Here is a 17,003-nt window from a genome sequence, read left to right on the forward strand (position 1 = left end):
CTCCAGTACAGTGTATGGTGTGCCTGTGTGACACATTAGCTTGGCACAGAAGTTGCCTGCAAGTATGTTTTTGCAATGTAGCCAGCGACACTGTCTGTGAGCGCGCACCATTTTGCATTGCATTTGCCAACCAAAAGCCTCAGTAAGCGTTGGCTGTCGGGACGAAGGCTCTGCTTCCCGAGGCACCCCCATCGGTAGTTTTTTTCCCCCAGTTGAGAAAACTGTCCGTGTCGGTCGTCTGTGTTCACACGCTCACCGTGTTCATTCTGTTTAAAACCAAAATATTCCCACACTGGGGCTGTCGGCTGTGGCATTCGCCTCAGAAACCATCGCTTCTGTGCCATCATTCATGTTAGCGTATGCTGCCTCACGAGGCTAACCGCTAATCCTCTGTATCCACTCACTAGTAGCCCCGCCTCCTCAAAGGGGCTGAATGAGATGAGAGCCCACTCGTTCTGTTCATTCCACTATAGAACCAACGCACACAGACAAATGCAGAGTGAACCTTCATGTCATCCAGCCTGTGTGGCTCAGAGAGACGACATGTGCGTACATGCACATGTCAATTTATCGAGGGCTCCATAATTATCAACCTGTTTTTTTTATCGTTTAATTCATCGATTTATTGATTATTGTGACAGGCCTACTGTTCGCCCTCGCTCACAAACATTACAATAGGACTGTCTGTGTAGCGTGTTGTTACAGCACCTCACACGCAGACCGACTTGGTTGCGCAATACATCGCATCTGTGCATCAATACTGTGACAATCTTGAAGTCACCCAGGAAACAGCAAGCAGCACGTCGGTTTGCAATAGCCAGCAACATAGGGCAACGGTCATCAAACAGAACGACAGTCAGACTAATGGTATGAACCAAAAAATGCGCAACAACAATGGACTACCGTTTTATGCGGGTATCGACAACTACGCACCAACAACAAACACGTAACTGTTATTTACAAAGCGCCCACAAGGCATGCTGCGTACACCAGTGGAGACGCCCCTCAACGCGACACCACAGTGCAGGGGTGTGCAAATGTTTTCCAGCATGGGGCCCACATAAAAAGGAAACGATTCAAGCACCACTTTGATATTTTTTTCGGTAATTTTCTTTTCGTATTATGACTTTATTCCCATAATATTATACATTTTCCCCCGCCTAATTTTCCAAAGCATGCAACTTTATTTTGTTATGTTTCTCATAATATTACCATCCATCCATCCATTTTCTATACCGCTTCATCCTCATTAGGGTCACGGGGGCATGCTGGAGCCTATCCCAGCTGACTTCAGGCGACAGGCGGGGTACACCCTGGACTGGTCGCCAGCCAATCGCAGGGCACATATAGACAAACAACCATTCACACTCACATTCATACCTATGGACAATTTAGAGTCGCCAATTAACCTCTCATAATATTACGACTTTTAAAATCTAATTTTTTTCTTTAATATTTCAAATCGATGCTAAAATGACATTATATGACATCAAATGACATCATAATATTACGACTTTATTCTCATGAAATCGTGAGTTTGTTCTCGTTACAATACGACTTGTTTCTCTTAATATTTTGACGTTATTCTTGTAAAATAAAGCTGCTTTTTCCCCAACTATTTCAACGTTGGTCTTTTACGTTACGTTTTACGTTCAGCTCTTGTAACTATGACTTTATTCCCATAATATGTTTACTATATGCTAGAAGCATTATAACTTTTTCTTGTTTGCTTCCCATAATATTACGACTTAAAAAAATCTCTTAATATCTTGACTTTATCTTTATGCTATTAAAATGATGATAATTTTCCTCATAATATTACTTTGTTATTCTCAGAAAATTACAACTTTTTTCTCTTAATATTTTGACTTTATTTTAGTAAAATTACTGCCGATTTTTCAATTTTTCCTTTTGCTGTTTTTTTTAAAATTTATTTTTATTTTCTTGTAAAATTGTAAATGTGCCGCGGGACGCAAATGCCCCGCGGGCTGCATAGTGTGATACTAGATGTACAATGACGTGTACATTATCTTTAAAATCAGCGCACACTTACATGGAGCCCAGGACACGTCATGAAAGATTTTTGTATTATTTTTTTTAAATCACATGTCAGCATTACAGGTCACCACACCTTAAAAATTATTTTTTTAAAGTTGAAAAAAATGCTAATATATTGTATGAATGGATATACTGTACATGCTATATGGATACAAATTTAGCTTATTATTTACGCACGTCTGACTAAAGTACGCGTCTTGTGTTCATGCTCACGTTATGCCTTATTATCACGAGAATTGACGACAGCTCGGCACAGGTGAAGCCAGCGTGTGTGATCGCTGACGTTTCAATGTCATTCAACTTTGTGGCATCTTTGTTTAAACATTTCGCCTCTCGCTGCCTCTCCGAGCTAGCTAGCTGCCACCGAGAGGTCCAAGAGTCAAAGAGCTAGTGGCTAACTCACTTTCTTAAGTGTAACTTAACAACGTTGCTCTCTTGTTATCATTATAGTACTTAGGGCTTGTCTTCAAAACGTGAGATGTGTGCCTAAGTTATTAAACACAAAAATCACAAAAAGTGTTCTATTCAAACATGACGCCTGCATTTAATGACAAATGAGCACACCGAGTAGAGACGTGCCTTGTAAATAAAGTACAAATTAAATGTTGGCAGTCAAATAAAACACAAATACATCACATCTCCTTTCCTCTTGTCAATGTAGTTTTAATAGCGCTGCAAGTTGGATGCACCTGTGCTATCATAACCCTGGACTCTCAATTTATACTCTTTATACACCACACATTTCTATAACAGAAATACTGAAATTATTTTATTAGTTATTGTGTTAATTTGAACTAAAAAATATATTATTGAACAATTCATTTCCCAAGTATTCATATTGGTCTAAAACAGGCATCAAATTAAATTTAGGTTTGTGTCAAATACCATTGTACAAAATGCTGTACTTTTGTACTAATCATCTCTTCGTGCTACTGGAACAAAAGGCTCAACATTTTAGACTTTAAAAATGCTCCCCATTGCTTACCATTAAATTAACAGTTTTGCAATGTTCGCCTTTCAAGTTCTGCTGGTTGTGGAAAAACATTAAATAAGGGAGGTAAATGAATACAAATTCTTATTTGTCATAAAAAAAAAAAATATATGGCAGACGCGGCAGCGGCACGACAGAGCAGCGGCAGTCCCATGCAGCCCACCAACCACAGCCTCAGAAAATCCGAGAGGAGACCCTGTTACTGCTGCACGTAATGCAACCAACACCCGCAAGTCAACAACTTAATGTTCTGTTGTAATGTCACACATTTGTTATGACACAAACCAAAAAGCTCCATTTTACCAGTCCACACATCATGGCCAATTATGCAAATTAGACAATGACATCTTCTAGCCCCGCACCCCCATTGCCATAGAAAGATTGCAGACCTGGGGGAAACACTGGACTGCACAATGCATTATTTTGTGACAGTTAGGAATGTTACTTAAAATATTGCCTGTAAAGTAAATAAAAAGGTACCTATTGCTTCTATTCCCATTGTTTCCCATAGGGCACATTGTTTTGAAGTATGAATAAATTGGATCAGCGTCTCAGAACTGATTGTGTTTGACCTTTAAAGCTCCAGTGCGTTAAAATATAAAAATCCCTCTCTGATATATTGCTATGTGTATGCAGGATTGGGAAGCTGGGAGGGCCAACAAAATTTCATGTGGATGTGGTCCAAATTGCAGATTTGGCAGCATTTGAAAAGCAACTTTGAAAGTCGTATTTAATAATTATATACAATATTAAGGTGCAGACGCTTATCAGAGAAGGTTGTCGCTTGTTGTGCTTATTTTAGTAGCTGAAAGGAGGTAAAAGTTCATCCAGATAGAGAACTTGTTGATCAAAGGGAAGAAAATGTGAACATTTGTTTGCAAGCTTCAACCTTGTACAGGATATGCACATACAGCTGGTGCAAAAAAAAAAAAAGGCAAGAAGCTGCACTTTAAAAGCTAGAAATCAATTAATTCCAATACATTTGTCAGTGGTTGGCAGGAAAGCCAAAAGGCAAACTTTGCTTTTCTGTCAGTTTCCCCGTCAGCAAAGACTCTGGAGTTTGTGGTGACAGGTCAAAGAGTCAGCACATGACTCATGAGCAAGTGGTATTTCCCTTTGGTGGAAAGCAGTCATTTACTCTGCTGACCAGCGTGACATGAACAAATGAACCAGGTGCGTCTGACATTCGGGCTCGTCTGCTCAGTTTTGTAGGTAGCCTGTGCAAACTCCCACGTCATGCGCATGCTTCATCAGAAACAACACAACAGCATCTCTGTGTGGAGTTTGCATGTTCTCCCCGGCCTCCTCCCACATTCCAAAAATATGCATGTTAGGTTAAATGGAGACCCTAAAATGTCCACAGGTATGAATGTGAATGTGAAAGGCGGTTTGTCTATGTGTGGCCTGCGATTGGCTGGCCACCAGTCCAGGGTGTACCCCGCCTCTTGCCCCAAGTTAGTTGGGATAGGCTCCAGCATACCCCCACCACCCTAGTAAGGACAAGCGGCATAGAAGATGGATGAATGAATGACTACTGTACCAACAACACTATGTATTCTCAGTGAAAACTCACAGTTGGAATGCTCCACAGTAGGGATGCTCCGATCGATCGGCCACCGATCAGTATCGGACGATTTCCGTGAAAAAACACATGATCGGCATATGCCGATAAATGCCCTGCAAAACACGCCACGAAAAATACACGAAAAAGGTTACGCCTTGTAGGGAAATTGAGAACCAATGCATGCGCATGCGCACATGCACACGCGTGCAGACCCATAGTTCAGTTCCAAATGTGCAAATTGTAAATAGTTCATGGTGTTAAATTTGTAAATACATTGTTATCTTGACGTAAAACAACCCCTTTTTTGTGTTGTTTGTGTTGTGGTATAGTTGTTTAGATATTTGAACTGTCACAAAAGCAAAAAATATTTGTGTCAAAGCAAAAGTTATGCTTAAAATGTATCTTTTCACAAAAAGCTGGTTTTCTCCCTTTTCTGTTCGGGAACTGATATTTTCCTGAAACGTACTTATGTTCTACTGCTGATTACTAAAGAACGGAAAAAGGTAGAAACAAACTTTTTTTTTGATGAAAAACGGGAGTCTAATCCCCCCCCTGTTTTCTTTTCTCTTCCTCTCTGTCCCCTCCTGCTCCGGTCCGGCTGCTCCAAATTTGCATAATAACAAGCATCAAAGTCAAATCAATTCTGTATAACAGGGGAAGTGTATATCACACTTCTCCCTGGCAGAGTAAATCTGTTGAGCACTTGAGGGCATTTAGATCTACAATTCTATCTGCTTTAAAGGCTGGACAGGACAGGGGTAAAAAAAAAAAAATAGTCTAAAATGGCCGCTACTGAAGGGGTTGTCTTTTGAAAAACGGCTGGGATTGAATGAGTTAATCTATGTGATCGGTATTGGCCGATTCACTCATGGATGATCGGTATCGGCAGCATAAAACCCGGATTGGAGCACCCCTAAACCGATCGACATTTTGGGGAAAATGGAATTCAAATGTCGAAAAATCCACGGACGTCGAACATCATCATGACTGACTTCAACAAATCTTGCAAGGTCATCGTTACTGGAAGTCATGTTGAGTAAGTGGACTCATCGAATGCCAGGGATGCTGCGACGCCAGGGTATGCGGTGACTGCTAGCATTAGCTGTAGTGTGAGCAGACCGTGTGGTTATTTCTCACCGTTAACAATCAGGATGCACCGATCCACATTTTTTCATTTCCGAGTCCATCCCGATACCTAAGATACAGGTACTATTCCAATACAGGAGCTCTGTTTGCTTTAATAATATTATGAGCATTATTACTTTATCTTCTATGAAGCTTAATTAACCTCCTCTCTACAGACACGAACAAATGTAATCATGTATGCATGTCCCAAAAAGCAACTTCAGGTAAATTGAAGGTCAGAAATGGAAGCCAGAAAAACAGGAAGTCCTGTTAACAGGAAAGTGTAAAATATTTCTATGTTGTGATTAGGGATGGGTGATATGTCCAGGAAGCCACAGTAGGATTATGACACAAACCTGCCGACTAAAAACCTGGCAAGGGCGTCCAAATTTGACTCATTAGGGTTATGCAAATGCCTATCCCAGCTGACTTCGGGCGAGAGGCGGGGTACACCCTGGACTGGTTGCCAGCCAATCGCAGGAAATCAATACATAATTAACTTAATAAGATTTTATTTGCCATAACTATAGCCTAGCTTGCTTTGTAGCTGGTGTGTGTTAGAAGCAAAACAGAAGGCGCTCAAGGCGCTTCCTATGCTAATTAACGAGCGTGATGGCGGAGGACACGAAAGCAGCTATTTTTTGCATTTACAAAGTTCCTGTACTTGGTCAATATTGTCTGTGCAGCATAAATTGTGTACGTATTTTGCAAACAGCACATTTATCAATAATGATTTCGATTGAAAATAATTTTACAGGACACAAAAAAAGTCTGTTTTATCTTTTCCATTTCATTTTTTTCCCCGTTAAATTTTTTTTAGAATCATTACATTTATTGATGCAATATACATCATTGAACAATTTTGCCCAGTATTTCAGAAACTGATGTAGCCTGGCTAGCTTTATTTTTAATGGGATTGCTACAAATCCTTAACAAACTAATGGAAGACGGCGTCACCAATGCAATTCCAATTGCGTTATTAATGTAACATACTTTTTTATGACACCCTTATTTTGTTTACACAATTAGACAGGATGTGGTGAACAGCACTCTTATTTTGAAGTCCGTAAGTGTGTTGTAAGTGTTGAGAATGTCTGTTGACGGTTAGGATGAGCTGGGAGTGAGGATAAACGTGCCTCTCGTCCTTATTTCACTCACAACTTGCACAACGTCATTTGCACTAACAAGACAACACGGTGTAAACACACTCACACAGCCTGAGCTGCACTAGCATGCTCTGCTAAACTAAGCTAACCCGGCTAGCTTCCATTCATGCTCCGTAAGAGACTAGCTCCGAAGTTTTTAAGGCAACTTCAGCCAGTGTTAAAGGTCGCTGTTTTGACATGATTGGTGCGGGAGGGTACGGGTTAGTGTTTGTGATGAGATTCCGCCACAATTGAGCGGTCCGCCGGGGAATTACCTCCCTCACAATGACAGCACATCATTCATAATTTGTCAATTTCCACAAGGTTTTGCGTTTAAGAGTAGATTCTGTTTTATTAGTTTATTAATTCCACAATTCCGCAGAAATCAAAAGTTCCTAATATCAGAGACACTCAATAAAACCATGACACTTGTGTCCGGTTTGTATGCTCTCTACTTTACATTCAAGCTCACGTAGCGGGTAGCATGGCTTCACTGTCCTACCTTGCTCTTCCGTGCTTGTTAGAAACGTAGTTTATTTGCCGCCGTGGAGGCACAGATTAGTAACTTACACTGCACTTACATTTTGCAGGCAATTTTGCATGGCTTACGGATCGCAAATCTACGCAGGCTGGATCGCAAATTTCCGATCAGTGAATTGCGCTGGTATCGGAACCCCATGCCTATATTGGTATGTTATAATGTGGCTTCAAACACTTCCTGTGCAGTTAATAAAAGGTTTTATGATGGGGGCATTTTGACCCCTTTCAATTTCCTTCCTTTTGACATGAAATCGGCGGAGATTGTGATCAACCTTTGAGGTTCTACGGTACAGTTTAAGGTTGTTAGCATCACAATATCGCCAAGTATCTACCATAAAGGCTTTGTCCTTGATAGAGGTGACATGAGAGCATTATACAAATGGAAAAGGCCTTAGAGTCATTTGTTTCTAAGACCTAATTAATCTTCATTGCGCTGGGAAACATAGCACCTCGTTGCAAAAAGGTTTCCTTCTACTCGATAATTGCACAGTCTGGGGGCCTGAGTTTCTCAGACAACACGTTCTGAAATTTAATTATGTGCTCTTTGGAAAAATGTTAGGGAAGTAAGCTACATTGCAGAACTGCACTTTTGGACAAGTAAGGTCAGCCTCTTGCTTGAGTAAGCAAACATTTCTCTGGGCAGATCCTCCCAGCTGCCGTAAACAACAAAAAAAAAAAGACTAACCTTTGTTATGTTAAAGCAAAGATAACGCCATATTTTCTCAGCACATATCACGCCGAAGACCATTATACACTTGTAAACATGGATTTAGCTCAATGCATACACTTCAGTCATCTTACCATATGGAAAGCATTCCTCAGCATTATCCATTCATAGTCCTTAATCATCTCCGGCCATGACATTACAATAAAACATGACTCAGAGAAGCCAAAAAACAGCAGCGGCATTAACATTCCGCCGTGTAAAGATCAGGGGAGAAACATCGATAGCATCCCATTAGTTAAGTGCGCCCTTAGGATACCCGAAATTTGATCAGAGGCAGACCTCTTCCTTCCAGACACCAACCATTAGATGCTAGAGTGGGTAAAAAAGGCTGCTCCTCACAAACTACAGCACTCCTCTTCTCCTCCTCTTCACTCCGAGGTCGATGTGAAGCAGGATCAAGCAGGACGAGCCCGGTGACGTCAACCTTTTGTTATCACCTTTAACACTTGCCTTTTACGGATGAAAACTCACACCAGGGCACACACTGACGTGTGTGCCACTTCCATTTCATGTAAACACGACCGAAGTACGTGGATATTTCTGATACCGGGACACAGCTCATGCACCACGTAAGTTGCTCGGAGCCATAAAACTAAAAGCATAACCCATAAAAATAAATAAATATATGATAGATGGATGCGTCATGAATGACTCCACAATCCAGCGTTGTTAAATTTACCAATCCAATGCAGGCCAATATATGTTAAACTATATAAACAAAACAATATCTTAGCTTTTTGCCATACGTGAAATTAGCATCATTAATGAATTCATTTCATTTTATTTTTTTAATTGCCAAGGGCCAATAAAAAGATCTACAGGCCCAAAATGGCCCCAGGGCCACACTTTGGATACCCCTGACCTAAGCAGCTCAATAACATAAAGAACCGGTTTCATTCAGTACTTATTATGCATATGACATATGAATGTATAAATGCACAGACTGGCCTGGAATGACATATTTCGGCTAACAATGAGCCGCTAGGCCGTCCGATTGCCGGGCAGACGTACAGAAAGCACAGGGTGAGCAGTAACGGAGCTACAAAGCCGCAGGTTGCTAGTAATAAGAGTGCCAGCTGAGTGGCTAGCTAACTTAGCTCGTCTCAAACATATAGTCCCATTGTTGCCCTCTCCCTCCTCGTCTTCTCCGAATATCTGTGCGGATAAAACAGTGACGGTGTCACCCGGTATGGAGCAAGCAGGATGCGCAGCAAAGACGCGGCTACTTACTCTCCGTCAACCTCTGCGAAAGGCATCGTTTAGTTCGTCGCCATGGTTCAAAACGGACAGATTTACTCCGGTTGCTCTGCGATGCCGAATCACTGCTGCTGCTGCTGCTGCTGCTGTCTGCGGCAGCAACTTCCGGCGCATGCGCAGTACCCGGCGACGTCTCCTCAGCAGTTAAAGGTACAGTCAGCTTACTATACGCTTACGTTATACTATCATTACCAAGTCAATAGCGACATCTGTGAGGCGTGGACGTCCCGAGGCCCGGTTTCATGGGGGTGCAGCCACCCGAAAAAGTTCCCAAGTCCCCCGCAATGATTACAGGTGATTTTTTTTATATATTAAAAAAAACACAAAGCAACAAAATTAAGTCGACATAAGTAATGATAGCTGTTATTGATTAAAATGATGTTTCTGTTTCCCAGTCCTAAGTTGCTGGGCAGGCATTACAACCCAGAAGGTAGATGCAACACACGCACGTGCATTACTTATGTCTGTTGTCAGCTCATGATAGCGATTTGGCAAAGTTTACCTACTAACATTAGCTGTCACTGAATGCACAGCCTATTACTGGGGTGTCTAAACTTTGTCCAGTGAGGACTGCATATCGAAAAGTTAAAGGATGCGAGGCGCCACTATGATATTTTTAATATATAATATTTAATTTTATAAAAAGGCCCAAAAAAATGTTTAGCATTGTGTTATTATTCGTCATTAGTATCAACATTTCCGCTTTTTCTCTTTACATTGTGCCTTTTTGCTCTATTTTTCCAATTTTTGCTGTATTAAAAAAAAAATTATTTCACTTCTACAATACAACGCGGGCCAATAAAAAATAAGCCACAGGCCGCAAGTGGCCCCCGGGCCGTATTTTGGATACCCCTGGCCTATGGTGACCACACAATGACTCTCTGAGCCGTGCTTTTACTTTGAAGGCCTGACTTGCTACAGGATACGTCACCCCGAGGTTTGTGTAGGTTTGTGATCTTTTTTCATGAATGTGAAAATATGGGAAAATGATAAATGAACTATTATGAAATATGAACTATTAAAACGGGAGGGCGACAGGAAAAAAGGAGAAAATATTGGAGTTTCCTGGAGAAAACGTGAGTGTCGACTGGTATGATTCAAATCCTTTTGCTTTTCACCCCCAAAGCCCTCCTACATACAATACAATACAATATCAACAATGTAACAATCTGAGTAGACTTATTTGTGAAACTAAACCTAAAAGAGAACTGAAAAATAGTCATCTCATGATACTAGCGTCAATCCAATACTGATCCTACCCTTGGTATCGATATAATCGATATTTGGCTCGACCCACCCAACCACAGGAAATGACATGTCGTCAACTTCTCCAACATTTATGGAATAAACCACGGGCAAAGACTAACTCTGGGTAGCACTGCATTTATTCCAATACTCCTCCTAAATTCATCCCACAAGCCTCACTTCCCGCTTCAGCGAGAGAAAAAAGCGAAAATGCGCTGTGAAAGCCCAATCACATGCAACGCTTAAAGTTCAGCAGGTGGGGAAAGCAGCAGCAGCAGCAGGCGCCATCAGGAAATAATACAAAGTTAATGATGCAGAATGGTGTCTCTTTCTCCACAGCAAAGACGACATCAATACAGGATGCTCAGGAACGCTGTTCCCAATTATGCTTTTTATATTCACCAATGACATGACGGACGATTTCAAAGGGAGGCATTATTGATTCGCACCACAGACAAGTCCCATCGATTGCGAGTCTTTACTAGAGCTCCACCGCTGTGAGAAAGATTGTACAATCAGAGCGTGAGTGTGACCTATATGCTTAGTTTGGGGCCTAAATTGCCTCTTTCAAAAAAGAGCAAGGCCAGAGCGCTGATTGCTGGCTTCAGAGACCTTGGGGGTTCATCCCATAAGTCGGCCATGATGTTGAGCTGTGGCTCCTTGATAAAGCTGCATAAAGTTATCCATCTGTTCATTAATCTGTTGAGAAAAATGTGTGAGTGTGAAAAGGGAAAGGTTGCAGACTGCCAGCTGTGCAGCATCGCACCTCTGACTGCAATCACAGAGTGATGGCTGCTCTGACGCACTGACACGCTGCTTTTTTTCCACCCCTGCTCCCTGTTGACATGCCTCCACCGCTTGCGCTTATCATTCCATGAACTTTGTTATTCCTCATGAGCAGCCAGGTCTTATTAGTTGAGAAGCTGCCAGTTATTGCATGTCTAATCCCGGCTGGTCTTATCAGTGGAGCGGAACCTGATGTGGCAGTGAAGCTGACATCACCTTGTTTGTTATGTACGTCACATGGTGCACATTAAGGGGTGGGCGGATCAATACAAATATTGCGCACAGGGTAGTATCTGTATCGGATCAACACGAGCATGATGAGATGGATATTTTTTTGTTCACTTCTCTGTGCATTTTAAGAAATAGCTGTGGTTTTCCTTCATATTGTTGGCCTAACATCTTTGACCTGCTTTAAAAAGGACCCATATTAGTATCGGTATTGGCAAAATTGAACCTGAATTTACTTGGTATCGGATTGATTTGCCCCTACTTAAAAGATACCAACAGTATTACCAGGAATATTACCCTTGCATCATGATCCTCTACAGCTTCCCCCGGGGTCCTAATGCCTGCCCCCGGGACCCTTTAAGCCACAGGTGTCAAACTCAAGGCCCGAGGGCCAGATTTGCCATATCATTTTAGGTGTCCTGCAAAAACCTTGAAATAATGCACGTCAAAAGGACACTTATTTTAGTATTATTTTTTTGTATATTTGCATATGTATTGTAAATGTGTTATTGATATTAATTTTGTCTTTACTTTTAAAGCTTTATTTTTCATTAATTTACTTATATTATATTATTCATATTATTGTAAAAATAATATGTATTAAGTTTTATTTGAATAGTTGTATGCTGAAATTTAATATTTTTTTATTTAATATAAATGTATTTAATAACTAAAAAAATTATATATAAAAAAATATTGTTAATACAACAAATGTAATATTTTAAACATACTTATAATATAATAAACATTTACAGTTACATTTACAATAAATAATACAATAATATATTTATCAAAGTAAAAACAAAATTAATATTACTAAGAAAAACAACTTTAAAACATTTTTTTCATCAAAAAGACAATCTTTCTTGCTAAATGTATTTGTTGTCAATATTGACAGAAAACTATATTTTTTGTTGTCAAATTCAAATTAAATTGACTATTTTGTATTAATTACTAATGAAAAATGAATGTAATAATAAATCATTATTTATTATTAACAAAATTATAAATTACAAAATACAAGTGGCCCTCTGAGGGTAACCATAACTGCGATGTGGCCCACGCCCCTGCTTTAAGCCACACATTCAGTCCGCACTTTTAACTCAAAAAACTGGCTCAGAGCAGCCCTTTCTCATTGGAAAATAAAACAAAATCTCACCGAGATTCAACTCTTGTTCCTTCCTGACATCCTCCGACATTCAGGCCACCTTCATCCAGTCCACCAGCATTTAGCTCTCTTAAAACTGCTGCACCTTAAAAACAGCAGCATGTACGACGTGTTAACGAATTGATTGGCTGCGTAAGTAAACATGTACCAACAGGATCGCACCATTGGCTGGACAGTGTTCGCCACTGTGTTGCTACCGCTTGCTGTTCCCTGTCACTCACTGAGCTGCGTTGCAAAATGGTACAGAATCAATTATGTGTTTTTTATTTACAGTTCAGGTTGGATTTTATTTTGTTGCACTGCAAGGACTTGCTGTGCGCTGAGAGCACAAGATCAGTGCGCGATTGCGCACGCGTGCAGCTTAGAGCGGTGATCCTCAATCCCCGGGTCATTTGGTACCGGGCCGCACAGAAAAAAATAATAATTTCCTTTTTTTTTTTTAAATGTTTTATTTTGAAAAGTGGCCGGATTCTCTCTGTTACATCCGTCTTACTTGCAGATGTCCATTGTGCGTGTGCTAACTCATGCCGCACAGATAGACTACTACTGTATTTTTAGCATTTTCCTTTCACCTCATATTTGGTGTCAAATGCTGACACTATGTGTGAATGCATAAAGGTAAGTTTTGATGACTTATTGAGTGCTAATGTGCACATTTGTCTCAAGTTAATTCATGCTAGCGCACTGCCTTTTACCACACACGTCAAACAGCCATGTAATAATCTCTCTGGAAAAACTCCAGGCTTGAACTGGTGGATGGTGGGTGGGCATTCATTTTGTGCTTTTAATTTGATGTTATTCATGTCTTAGTTTTACACAATAAGATAAATTAGATTGCTATAATGTATGAAACCCCCCCGCCCCGGTCCGCGGGAGATTTGTGGGAACACAAGCCGGTCCGTGGGTCAAAAAAGGTTGGGGACCACTGGCTTAGAGCGAACGGTGCCAACAGCATTAGCAGGAATGTTACTTGCTTAATGACCCCATGCAGCTTCTGGGCTATCAGGGCTGGAAAACTTTCTGATTACACTCATGATCAACAAATTAATGATGAAATAAAAAAATCGGTCCATGACCCTGAAAAAAATTTTAGTAAAAAGTGATGGTCTCAGGTAATACTGGCCCTGCATTTACCATCCATCCATCTTCTTCCGCTTATCCGAGTCGCGGAGGCAGCAGCCTAAGCAGGGAAGCCCAGACTTCTCTCTCCCCGGCTACTTCGTCCAGCTTCTTCCGGCAGATCCTGAGGCCTTCCCGAACCAGTTGAGAGACATAGTCTCTCCATCGTCTCCTGGGTCTTCCACAAGGCCTCTTATTGGTTTGGCGCGCCCTGGACACCTCCCCAGGGAGATATACTGACCAGATGCCTGAGTCACCTCATCTGGCTGCTCTGAATGCGGAGGAGCAGCGGTTCTACTCCGAGTCTCTCCCGGATGACAGTGCTTCTCACCTTATCTCTAAGGGAGAGCCTAGCCACCCGAAGGAGAAACCTCATTTAGGCCGCTTGTACCCGCGATCTTGTCCTTTCAGTCACTACCCAAAGTTCATGACCACAGGTGAGTGTAGGAACGTAGATCGGCCGGTATATTGAGAGCTTTGCCTTTCGGCTCAGCTCCCTCTTGACCACAACGGACCGATGCAGAGTCCGCATCACTGCAGATGTCGCACCAATCCGCCTGTTTGTTGATCTCGCGCCCTGTATTTACCTGGTATGGAATCAACCCCAAAATTTGCGGTACTGCCCGACCCTACTGCACATTAACTACATTCAGTCGATTGATTCCACTGGATGGCAGCATGTGAAGTGTCATTGGCTGCTGCTTCAAATGGCAAAGTGGAATACGCTCATGATTTCATGGTCTGCAGGCAAAACCTTTTTAAGCGAGAGTGCTCTTCCTGAAGGCCAAAGTTAATGCAGTCATAGCGAGAACTATGATACATGCCCACGTGGAACGGCCATGTGAAGAAAACCCCGAGGGAGAGCAGGCCTTGAATGAGAGAGAGAGAGTGGGAGTGAAGGTTTAGATCCTCAAATATCCTTTCGGTGTCTGGTTCACTTTGAATTCTGCAGCAAGTGTCAGCTTAAAGCTCACATTTTTGTGTTTCTCTTTCGTCGTTGAAGAGCTTTTAGTGTTATGATGATGACAGATTGCGAGCTACCTGATATCCTTCATCATCTTCCCCGCTGGAGGTGTGCGTTCCACCCTGAGCAAGTCCTCCAGGACTAACAAACAGGCGGCAGGTTTGACGGACGATGTGAAGACATCTGCTCGGCCTGCCTTTTGCACGGCGCATGAAAAAAACATGTTATGTTAATTAATCAATATGCTGATCATTAACCTCATTCATATGCATCATGTTTAGAAAGCCACTGGACTAAAATCTTTTCCACCGAGGGCCGCATACAGAAACACTGGACGATGCAGGGTGGACACTCGGATACATTTTGCACATTAAAGATGCTAAAACCAAGCCAGTGTAGGTCAATATATGCTACATGCACATATCCTGTAGCAGTGATTCTCAAATGGTGGGTTGGGACCGAAAAGTGGGTCGCGGATCCATTCTGGGTGGGTCGCAGGCAGCGAGTCAAAAATGACATTAAGATACTGTATGTAATATCTAACTAGCCTCTTTGTGGAGGCGGGGCTACTAGTGAGTGAACACAGAGTGCTCGCACCAAATTAGCCTCGTGAGAAAGCATATGCTAACATGAACGAAGGCACAAGCAAATGAAGGCGACATTCAACGCTGACTGAGGCGTTTGGTCGGCAAAGGAAACATAAAGAAAACAGTGCAAAATTGTGCGCGCTCACAGTGTCGCTCGCTACATTGCCAAAGAAATGCTACCATTCAATACGATTTTATGCCATATAACTGTGATGCTTCCGTGAAGCATTAAGAACAACGTGGTTGTCTCAAACGTCTTTTACTGTCAACAGCTTGCAATTCAGCCAACAACATACATACATACAGGCAATTTCTGGCTCACACAGGTACACTATGCTTCAGTACCATCTACTGTAGTGGTTGAAATGTGAATTAAAAAACTAAAAAAAAAATTAAAAAATGTTGACGATAACATCGATTATCGCCGATAATTTGTAGCAAAATTGTCGACCAGCAAAATTTGTTACCGTGACAGGCCTATATTTAACCAATGACTTTTTTTGTTTGTGTGTGATAATTTGCATGCAGCCATCATGTCCTTCCTCATTTCCTTGACAAAATGCTTTAATAATATTCCTCTAAAATGTGCTTTGGACATGCCATTTTTTGTATTAAGATGTTTCAATAGATGACATAGGCGAAACTCAAATACATTTGCTTGGTTTGACTTCAATAAAAGTATTACAAATATATGATAATAGAATGAATTAATAAATAAATGACAAAAATTTAAAAAATTAAAAATAAAAGTGACTTAAATAAAAGTGAAAAAAATAAATATAAATATTAATAAAAAATTACTTTTAAAAAACAGCCCACGGTTTCACTCCATCACACTTTAAAAAAAATATGTTAATTAATAAATCATATTTCATGGTTGAATATGGCCTATTATTTGTAAAAATAAATGCACATTTAAGAAAATGTTATGTATTAATTTGCCTAAAATAACACTTTTCAAGCATAAACATGACCAAATGAACTAAGATACAAATATAAGGCATTCAGAAGACGCATTCAAAGACGTTGTGATGGTATGTAGTGTTCTACACTGGTCACTAGGAGTCGGTAATGTTACACTGATGAGACAATTGCCACTGCATGAAACAGAAACAGGAAATAAGAAAGCAACAACAACAAGAAACTCTCCCAGTGCTAATGTGTGTGAGTCTATATTGTCTTGCAATGTCTTATTTTCTCTCAGTATGTCTAATATAATATAAGACATATAATATGAGTGTAAAGGTGACTATAGGGGTGTTATTTCATGTCTAGGGGGCTCTAATAATGTTAAAAATGTATTCAGAAGGTTGTAAACAGGTTTTCAATGCTCTAACTATGAAAATATTCCATTTATAAGTAAAGCATGCTACTTCCTTATCACGGCTGTCTCTGGAACCAATTAACCCTGACAAACAAGGGATCACCATACATTTGCGATTCTGCATTCACAGCCCTGCAAATTTACGGATTTTTGCCGAAAAAAACCCCATAATAAT

At 40.8% G+C, this 17,003-nt stretch overlaps 1 protein-coding gene across 2 annotated transcripts in view; it reads right to left on the minus strand.

Moving 5' to 3' along the window:
- The window catches only part of fam222ba (family with sequence similarity 222 member Ba), a 52,333-nt gene extending 42,826 nt beyond the window's left edge, over window positions 1-9,507 (minus strand). Inside the window, exon 1 of one of the 2 annotated variants that reach the window (XM_054754176.1) lies at window positions 9,381-9,507. The gene's annotated coding sequence lies outside the window, so the exon portion shown is untranslated. The other variant, XM_054754177.1, reaches the window with a different exon arrangement.
- Between the last annotated feature and the right edge of the window lie 7,496 nt (window positions 9,508-17,003).

This window comes from Dunckerocampus dactyliophorus, chromosome 16 (genome assembly GCF_027744805.1).
Source record: "Dunckerocampus dactyliophorus isolate RoL2022-P2 chromosome 16, RoL_Ddac_1.1, whole genome shotgun sequence".
Taxonomy (NCBI): Eukaryota; Metazoa; Chordata; class Actinopteri; order Syngnathiformes; family Syngnathidae; genus Dunckerocampus; species Dunckerocampus dactyliophorus.